We start from the raw sequence: 10,879 nt of genomic DNA on the forward strand, positions 1-10,879 counted from the left end.
CCATCTATGTGTAATTAGTTTAAACAAGGTTATATTGTTCCTGAAAGGCCATAGAACATCGGGCTTGTGCTGGAATTCAGTTTATGATGAGAAATAGACATGATTTTGGTCGTAAAAATATACTCTTCACTAGTGAAATTCAGTTGCATTCATTTGCATTTACTGGAGAGTCTTTAAATGAGTTGAAGTCAGTTAAAGATGTCAGAACCTCATGGTTTATCATATCAAAATATTCCAAGTGGTTATTTTAAATAGCACATTTTAAGCAAAATGCTTCACAAAATAAGTTTGATTGATTTTACGGTATTGTGACTCAGTAGTTGTAAAAGTTAGTTTGAACATGTCCAGAGTTAATGCTGTGAACAACATCTGTTTCTGTAGTAGGACACCTGGGTGAACCTGAGGAAAACTGACTTCATATTTCCTTTGAAAATCACCAGAATTTAAGTGGATTAAAAATACAGAGACTCCAAACGTGATGAAGAAAAGTTTAGCTAGTTGCACAGACAAAGATCCTGCATTTGAGCACAGGTATTGACATTCATACTTTTGGTGCCAGTACTCAAGTTCTTTGCAGTGAATGGGTGCCGTCAGAATGAGAGTCCAAACAGCTTGTAAAAACATCACAATAATCCACACTACTCCAGTTGATCAATTAACAACTTTGTGAAAATAAAACAAGTTTTAACCATCGTTTCTGGCAAAAATTTGAGTGCATAATATCACTTAATAATATCCCTTATCCAAGTAAAAAAAGTCACCTTGCCTCAGGAGAGAAATATGCACACATCAAGCATGGTTTACTAGCCAAAATATTCAGACACAGTTCTAAACAAAGAAATTTGATTTCTGAATTTTGATTTGGGAGGACAACAGGAGACACTGGAAGAAACATTATTACGAGCTATTATGGCCAGAAGTAGTTTAAATTTAAAATGCACTGATGGATTTGATTCTTACAAATATGCATAAGAAAAAAAATAAACAAATACTTCAAATACACAAGATGTTAATTGATGGACTGGAGTGGTGTGGATTATTGTGATGTTTTTATCAGCTGTTTGGATCCTCATTCTGACGGCACCCATTCACTGTAGTGTAGAGGATCCACTGGTGAGCAAGTGATGGGATGCTACATAATCTATTCCCACGAAGACACAAACTCATCTACATCTTGCATGGTTAGAGTTTTAGCAAATGTTCTTTTTTGGGTGAACTATTCCTTTAAATGTTGAAGGTCAACAAAAATGTTGAAGGTCATATTTCAAGGTAAAAGGTTAACAAAAGGCCAGATGCTTATGATTTTCTCTGGGAACTGAATTAACAAATCACACTGCTCATGTATACTTCATGCAAAACACAAGATGACAGAACTGTTTGTTTCAGTGTTAATTTAATCATACAAATGTTCAATTATACATACAGGAAAAGGCTTTTCATATTTTCTCTTTTTCACTGTGCTATCATAGGACTCTATGCAAACTCTCCACTCAATCATACACCATGACACGGTGCAGAAAAACCTAACACATCTAACAGAAAAAAAAAAAAAAATCAGAAAAAAGACAATAATTCAAGAATGAATCAATCACACTTCTTACATGCATAAGCAACACCAAAAAAACAAAAAAACAGTGTAATTATAAATCGGAAGGAGGCTGTGATGAGGACATTCACTAAGAACAGCTCAAAGGAAGACCTGACCGATGAAGCGATGGCATCATCCAATGAGCTGTTTATTGGCCGAGCACTAGGCGAAATGTCAGTTTACTTCTGTCCTAACGTCAACATAAAACAGCGACCAGTTTCAGAACATGAACGTCTTTTATGCTTCAACTGTGAGTGCAACTTTTTGGAATATGGAAGGGACTGTCCCTTAAAACACTGCATAGATCATTTGCAATGTAAAACTGAAGCCACAGCATTTCTAAAACACGGGACGCAATGTTGGTAACGTTAATGGCGAAATTTTCAAGGTGCATAGAACTGGGGGAAACGGAAAATAATTGCCTGACGTGTTAAATTTAACAAGACATGCTGACACTAATCTGTATTGTCTTGACATAAAGGTCAATTTGGGCTCCTTGATTTGCATACTGCTTGAGGATAGCAGCCAATTTGTTTAAACGCTTTCATCTTCACGACCTAATGTTTATCTCAGTAAATAGACCAATAGAGAAAAACATTATAGGAGACTTATTAACGTTTTGTTTTGTTTATGTCTTATAAATTGCCAAACCATTGCAGCAAAACAGAAAATAGTGAGCATTTCAGATATATTTAGCGAGATATAAACATCCAAGAGGCTTTCCATCATACCAAACACAGAGGCACGATTATTTTCAAATCAAATCAATTCTACAAAACTCTTTTATGCATTAAAATATTACTTGGAGCGTTCCAGCTTGAAATCTGCCATTTAAACATTTAGCAACAACTCAAGAATACAAATTAAAAAGGATATTTTTGGTTAAATGCAAATGCTACCAAAGAAAATAAATGGTATCTTATTAAGAAAAAAAAACTAAAAAAACAAGTGTTTAGGGAAATGCCATTACAATGGAAGTAGTGCACTTGCCACAGACTTCAATTCTAGGCACATACATGTCGATACATTTTCAGGTAGAGAGGTACAAATCCAAATTATTTCCTGTTACAGATGACATACACTTGCATTTAACTCAAAATATTCTTTTAAAATGAACTCATTCTCACACTTTCCCCTCATTAAAACACCCTCGGCTCATTTAAAACAGCTTAATACCATCGTAGGTCTAGGTGAATGACATATGTATGGTTGGGAAACTCTATCAGTGACGTGCTTGTGAACTTTTAAGTCAGTAAACGAGGGAACCAAAGCCACATCTGCTTGCTATCATCTCTGATGGACTGAGTCATTATGAGTGGAAACCAACATCAGCACTCAGGAACTGCAGGACAACATCAATGTAAACGAATAAGATAACAGCAACAAGATCTCTGACGACAGCTAGGACTTGACCTGTGGTGGCAGTACAGATGCATATAATGAGACCTAATGTGCTCATGTACGCTGTACAGGTTGCTGAGCTTTTTTTCTCTCTTTTTGACTTAATCCAGAGAACAGTTTTGTAATAACAATTACAAGTGGCTGGCAGAGGACCATATGAAAGCAATTACACAATTTAAAGTATGCACACTGACCTTTTTCCTCAAAACTGTTCAGTTTATGAAGAAAAAGTCAGAGAACATTGATGAAAAATTATAAAACTACTTGACAGGCATTAATTCTTTGTTGATGGCTTTTGTGCATGGCTGAAACACTCAGTTGCACACATACTGAGGTGACCACTGCAACACCTGTCAAGAATAAACCCCAGTAATATTTCACTGCAAAACCAAAAGGAAATATACTTTGCGTAAAGGAAAGAAAGCCAGTTTTTAGGACTTTGATTTCCTTTGTTGTGATATTTTTATGGTAATTAATAATTTGATGCAAAGTGAAATATATTTTTTGCCATATGTTAATTGGTTGCATTTAAATTAGGCTTACAAAAAAATTGTGCAATTGTAAAATTTTATGCAAAAATGTAAACAATGTGAGAACATTGAATCTGAAAAGTTAAATGCCCAGTTTTATTACAGTAATGAAAATTAATAGGGAAAATGTGCTTAATTATCATGAGGCAAAATATCAACAAAAAAAAAATCCAAAAAACATACTCTTTTCTTTACGCAACATATACATTTCTTCTGCTTTCCTATTGATTTTGGTGTGAAACATGACACATTCTCGTAAGATTCACTCATTCATCTATCAGTCTTGCCTCGGTTTCTCTTGTGCAGTCGTGCACTCACTCACACATCTGAATTTCCTGCTGTAATGTGAAGTTACAGATCAAAAAACGGTGTATTTTTCATTAGATCTCTGTAGAATTTCTAGCACTCATCTAAATCTAGCATTCACACATGCTTAACTCAGGTGTTGGTTCAATATTGATTTGGAGCCAAACAGATTTGTCCACACATTGATGTGATGTTGTGATGCGTCGGGGGAGAGGGAGGGTCACCAAGTCTTTAGAGTAAATCTCTTCCTCCTCTCACTGAACCCTAGCAAAGGGCAAAAGCAGCAGCTCTGATGAGCTACTCGACGGTTTCTGTATCTTAAGACTGTCCGAACGGGAAGGGTCCATTAATGCCCTGGGAAGAAACAGAAACAATGAGATAAAACTCTAATGTTGAAGACCACTTGTAAATATACGTCCTGAAGAAAACGTAAATGGTGCTTGACCATTCAAAACTTGTTTTAAGTGATTGCATATACCCTTAATATAAAGATCTCCAAGTTTCTGGCTCAAGTCCCTCCTTCAGTGTAAGTCTTTGTGATTCATATTATTATTGCCACATTGATTAATTAAGGGTTATTTCAAATATTAGCAATGAATGAGTAACAACTGTATCAACACCCAATTTTATACAAATATTTGGCCTGCAGGTGTTGTTAAAGAAAATATTCTGTAACTTAATGTTACACTGGAAATATATTTACTCTATGGGTTTACGGTTAGCAGTCTGAGATTTCAACAATGACTTCATTAACTGGGTAATAACATTTAGCTCACATGCTAGCATGGAACTCCATCTTGTGGCCGAGAGGCAAAGTTTAACTCAGTTAAGGGCATATTAAACAGCCTCTAGATTGAGATACACAAACACAAACCCTGAAGTTAACATGAACACCTCAAAGCCAAATTCAGAACGACAAACCTCTACATGGGGCTGGGAGATAAAATGCCTTCCATTAATTTTCAGCCTTTTGCGTATACATATATATAGCAATGTATTAAATAGTTTAAATGGTGTTTTTGTAAATCAGAAAACAAACCAAACAGCCAATGTGTAGATGAGTTTGTTTCATTATTGGAATCGATTCATCACTTCATCACCAGTGGATACTCTGCAGTGAATGGCTGAAGCATCATGGACTCAGATTTGGGCAGAGGCACACCTTAATGATGGATCTGTTTCTTATAAACACACAGCTTTTCATTTCACAAGACGTTAACTGGTGGACCGGAGGGGTGTGGATTACTTGTGGTTGTACTTGTGCTATATGGACATTCATTCTGAAGGCACCCATTCACTGCAGAGGATCCATTGCGGAGTAAGGGGTATAATGTTACATTTCTCCAAATCCATTCCTATAAACAAAAACTCATCTACATTTTGGATGGCCTGAGGATGAGTAAATAATAATCAGCAAATTTTCATTTCTGTATGATCTATTCCTTTAACTATTTTGATGCATTAGAAACAAAGTTATAATAATATAGTTCTAATTCAACCACACAGGTCACAAGTCAGCAATAATGTGCATGGAATCTGCATGGAAATTTAGTACAGGTTTTTCCAGTATTGCAAAATGCTGTTGTGAGGGTTTAGGAACTATTCTATTTCAATCAATCAATTCTTAAGAATCGTCTGTGCATAATCACTCAAAAATGTTGTGGAATTCATCACTTGAATGAATATTGCTATTTATTACCATATTAGTGCATATAAAAGAAAACTAAAACAGATAACTAATTCATTAAACGTTGCATATGCTTACAGGCTTTTGAGTCAAAATAATGTATAAAATAAAAATAAAAAAAGATATTTATTGAATCATCAGAAGGCTGAAACTCTTTTAGCTGTATCTCCCAGCCCCAGCTGTATCACGTGTGTGGAATGAGGAAAGGTGTAACCAAACACAGCGAGTCATCACAATGTGCTTTTCTTTGGTCAAATGTCACAAAACAGGACAGAGAAAAAAGGTGACGCACTTTTGTAATGTGACCTTCACGTGAGCACATTGAAAAGATTTTCAGAAAGTATTGAAAGACCTGTGGAGTTCTTGCTTTTCTAAACCTCTTCACTTACCTTTGGAAAAAGCCCCTCAATCATGAACATTTGTATTAGGATCACAGATCTTGACTTGTCACCACAGTAGTCAAAATGTTTTTAAGTCTCGGTTACACTTTAGTTATCATTTGTTATTATCATGCTAATCTTCTTTCAACTCAATGAAATACTCCAAATGGCATACATACCTGGCTGTAAGTCACTACTGAAAAGTTGTTTTGGAGACCATTTGGTGTAATATTTACAGAGGTGTGATTGAGTCCATTTTGATCTTGCTGAATGGAGTCCAGAGGGGCCTCCCAGTGGCCCCCGGGGTCTTTTAGATGATCCTCATTGGTGTCCTGCTTGTTCTTCTGTGGTGAGGCGAAAGGGTTGAAGTCTCCCTCCAGACTGCGGTGGGGCTGCGTGTTGAACTCTGTCTCGAAGGAGGATAACTGCTGTGTGACGCCCAGCAGGCCTCCCTCTTCCACACTCAAGATCACCCAGATCACATCTGCACAGCAAGGGGAAAGAGGTGAGCCACGTGTCCTCCATTCACAAAAGTTGGTTGCAGAACTCAGAACATGCAGAACTAATGTCATACTACTATACTAACGGTACTATTTTAGTATGCAGTAGGCAGGAAGAAAATTCTGTGTGGTTGGATTAACTTCAGGATTTGTAAATGACCAAAGTTATAATTTTTGAGTGAACTATTTCTTTAAAATGTTTGTCATTGCATAACGTTTTGCATATTAATATTTATTAAACTAATTACTAGTACTAATACTAATTTGCTTCATTTTTACTCACCTTTACATCGTACCAGAGTTGCAGAAATGTAGCACTGCATCACTTGCTCACTAATGGATCCTCTGCAGTGAATGGGTGCCATCAGAAAGAGAGTTCAAACAGCTGATAAAAACATCACTACATTCCACAGTCCAACACTTAATGCTGTGTGAGATGAAAAGCATCATCCTTGTTAGAAACAAATCCATCATTATGGCGTTTTAACTTTAAACCATTGCATCTGGATAAATTTGAGTCGATAATCCATAATAACACTTCCCCCGCGAAAGATAATCCCCTGTTGTCTCCTCAAATCATAATACACAGACATATTTGTTTAGAACAGTTTTCGCTTGATAACAGTGCTTGATTTGTGCATATCTCTCTCCTGATTCAGACGAGACAACTTTTTCACTGGAGAAAGCAACTTTATGGACTAAGAACTCCGTTAAAGTAAACATCAACTTATTACAAACAAAACACTTTTGACTTCACAAAATGTTGACTGATGGACTTGAGTGGTGTGGATTATAGTTATGTTTTGATCAGCTGTTTGGACTCTCTTTCTGATGGCACCCATTCACTGCAGAGGAATCACTGGTTAGCAAATGATGTAATGCTACATTTCTTCAAATCTGCTCTGATGAAGAAAAAAACTCATCTACATCATGAATGACCTGAGGGAAGGTAAATTTTCAGCTATTTTTATTTTAAACCTTTTAAAAAGTTATTTCATAGCCTAATTTCTTGAAAACATTGACCGGTACTTCATCGCTTGCGTCTTCACCTCCGTAGAAGAGTCCCAGTGGCAGTGCACATTCTCCACTGGCCCTGGTACATGCCAGGAATTGGCTGGACTGCGCATCTGCACGCTCACGTCTGAGATCTCCTGTGGATCCAGGGACCGCACCATCACCATGTTCACATGGCCAAACTGATCCCCGCCAACATACTTCAAACACACACCTGGGGGCCATGACTCTGCACCTGTAATAACAACAGAAACAACACTGAAGTTTGACCGAACAAGGGATTTAATGTGATGTGGCTAGATCCTCAATCCTTAAGAGAAGCAAAACTATTATTGACATTCTGATATCAGTAAGTTTTAGGAAATATAACTCTATAATGCATATCATTGTGAATAACAATCTGTTAGAGCATCAGCCTCTTCATATTTACAATCAGAGTGAGAAAACATTCACCTGTGTTCTGTATCCTCCACGTCTTTGTGAACTGTGTGTCAGGAGGAACAGACTCCCCCTCTCCAATCGTCACATCTTCCACAAAAGACATTGACGGCGTGTTGATGTTTGGACTCTCAAAGTCATAATATGCACCAATAGCTGCTTGCAGGTTCCTGATAAGACAAGAAATGTATGAAAAGCAGATTAAACATCAGTCAATAGTTAATATGAAATTGATGCCAACAAACATGTAGCTTACATTTATGCATTTGGCAAACTTTATCCAGTGACTTTACAACAGAGGAACATAAGCAATCTGTCACAGAGCTAACAAGATTCATGATGACCAACAGGTTTATTATAAAGCTAAACTAGAAGCCTGACATACAGTTTGTGTCAATCCTAAAATCTTAAAAATAACATAATGCATCACAGTACTAATTATATACTCATTTTTTTTTTTGGCATATATAACATATAAATGGTTCATATTACGCTCAGAAATAAATAGACAATATAAATAACTCTCTCTCACACAAAATAATAACAGTACATTTAAAATGGTTTAGAGTTCCACCTTTCCATCTTTGTTTTAAAATATTTAAGTTTATACATACAAAAAAAAAAAAAGGTTTGAAATGCATTAAGCAAATAACAGCCCAGAAATTAAAGTAATGTTCAATAGAAAAGAAGAGAGGGATAAGCTTCTCGGATGAAAGTACACTGGTGCATTACGTAACTCTGAAGAAAACTTTACACTAGTCATCACGTCAAAAAAAAAAAAAATAAATAAATAAATAAATAGTATGCTGTTTATTACAAATAAAAACTAATCTATTTCTATCGTTAGGCAACATAGCATTTTTGAAGAGTCGTGACTGAACAGCATTGAACACTCACTGCCTGTGTCTCAAAACATTTGCGAGCCCCTACGTAGACAGCATTTTGAATCCACGATCCGAGTTCGCAGCATTTCGAGTTAGAAAACCTCCAAAATGCTGCTTAGATAGGGAACGTAAAAGGTTTTGAAACCACAACCACTACTATAGCAAGTCACTAGCACAAAACAAGCTAACGTTACATGTTTGATAACTGACATAAATAAGACAGACCGAGTTTGTTTAAAAACATGTTTTTAGAAAAAGTAAATGTATTGCTTTAATTGCTTTGAATGTCTAAAATACTACTTCTGTAGGTCATGTGAGCCGAAACGTACAGTGGCTGTCTATTGTAAACAGCCAATTAGTATAGCTTGTTGTGTTATTCGCTTCAGATCCAATTGAACTCCACTGGGGCTCATGACAGCTGTCCCTAGCGATGTTATTTTTACATGCAAGATATTTTAAAGCAAGAAATCGCAGTGGTCAACTCTTTATGCTTGGTTCAGGAGTAGGCCGCGGCCGAGTCCCCGGACTCACCAGTTGGTCATGTCCAGGAAGAAGGCGCAGCCCGCCGGGTTGAGCTGGAAGCCCAGCAGCCTCTGGAACTCCGAGATGAGGACATCTTTATCCGTGGTGCCCATGCAGCTGAATTTTTGCCATGAGCTCCGGATCCAGGTCTATGTCCATTGCCCTCCATGAGCATGCGGCTGTCCCGGGGATAAATTTTAATTGAGTCCGAGGCCTTCTCCGTCATAACAAGCGACCCGATAAAAAGCTCAGTACGCATGGCTGCGGGCGGGGTGCGGAATGACGTCACATGCGACGTAACTATGGTGCGGGGAACGTCAGCTGGTTGCTATTCGACTTGTTGCTGCGCCCAGTGTGGCCTAAACTACGCCTTTAAAGGGATAGTTCAACCAAATAGCAAAATTATGTCATTAATAACTTACCCTCATGTTGTTCGAGCCCGTAAGACCTTCGTTTATCTTGGAACACAGTTTAAGATATTTAGATTTAGTCCGAGAGCTGTCAGTCCCTCCGTTTGAAGCTGTAATGAACGGTATACTGTCCATGTCCAGAAAGGTAAGAAAAACATCATGAAAGTAGATCCATGTGACATCAGAGGGTCAGTTAGAATTATTTGAAGCATCGAAAATACATTTTGGTCCAAAAATGCCAAAAACTACGACTTTATTCAGCATTGTCTTCTCTTCCGTGTCTGTTGTGAGGGAGAGTTCAAAAACAAAAGCAGTTTGTGATGTCCGGTTCGCAAACGAATCATTTCGATGTAACTGCGTCTGACAGAAACGGTTCTTGACTCGAGAACGAGTCAGTCTGTTGTTGGTTATCGGGCTCGGCTCGTGTTCATCTTCAGTTCTCTCTTCACAGCAGTTCAGTCAGTGTACTGTGTTAGTACACGAATTACTCCGGGATATTGATTTGTTTGTACTCAGAGGAGTGTCAGCCCCATTAAAAAAAGTTAACAGGCTTAAGTCATTTGTGGATTAATGCGTATTGGAGACGTGAACCGTTTAAAACGATTCAGTTCGATTGGTGAACTGGGTTAAAAAGATCCGGTTACATCGAATGATTCGTTTCGCGAACCGGATATCCAGACCTGCTTTGTTTTTGAACTCTCCCTCACAACAGACACGGAAGAGAAGACAATGCTGATAAAGTCGTAGTTTTTGGGCATTTTTGGACCAAAATGTATTTTCGATGCTTCAAATAATTCTAAACTGACCCTCTGATGTCACATGGACTACTTTGATGATGTTTTTCTTACCTTTCTGGACATGGACAGTAGACCGTACACACAGCTTCAATGGAGGGACTGAGAGCTCTCGCACTTTATCACTTTATGTGTATAATGTGCGTTGGATTTAGCTGCATTTTTGTAACACAGTGCTGTTATTTCAGATCAAAGTGTCTCAGAGGATGATACTACTTGCATCATATGCAACGAGAAACCAGCCACACCAACCTGCGTGAGGGTCTCAGTAACCTGATTAGCCAGCCTGTCAGTAATAATAAGGCCAGGTCTTGGATCTAGGACCCATCTCTGCGTCAGCTTGGGTGAGATGACAAGAGAGACGGGGAGAGCTAGCCACAACCGGAGACAAAGGAGCGAGTAACTTAAGATAAAGCAAAATTGTG

The 10,879-nt window shown here is 37.7% G+C and overlaps 1 pseudogene; it reads right to left on the minus strand.

Annotated features, from left to right (window-relative positions):
• Positions 1 to 1,374: 1,374 nt before the first annotated feature.
• LOC113094797 (uncharacterized protein C6orf106 homolog) lies at positions 1,375 to 9,409 on the minus strand (annotated as a pseudogene).
• Between the last annotated feature and the right edge of the window lie 1,470 nt (positions 9,410 to 10,879).

This window comes from Carassius auratus, unplaced genomic scaffold, assembly GCF_003368295.1.
Source record: "Carassius auratus strain Wakin unplaced genomic scaffold, ASM336829v1 scaf_tig00215422, whole genome shotgun sequence".
NCBI lineage: Eukaryota > Metazoa > Chordata > Actinopteri > Cypriniformes > Cyprinidae > Carassius > Carassius auratus.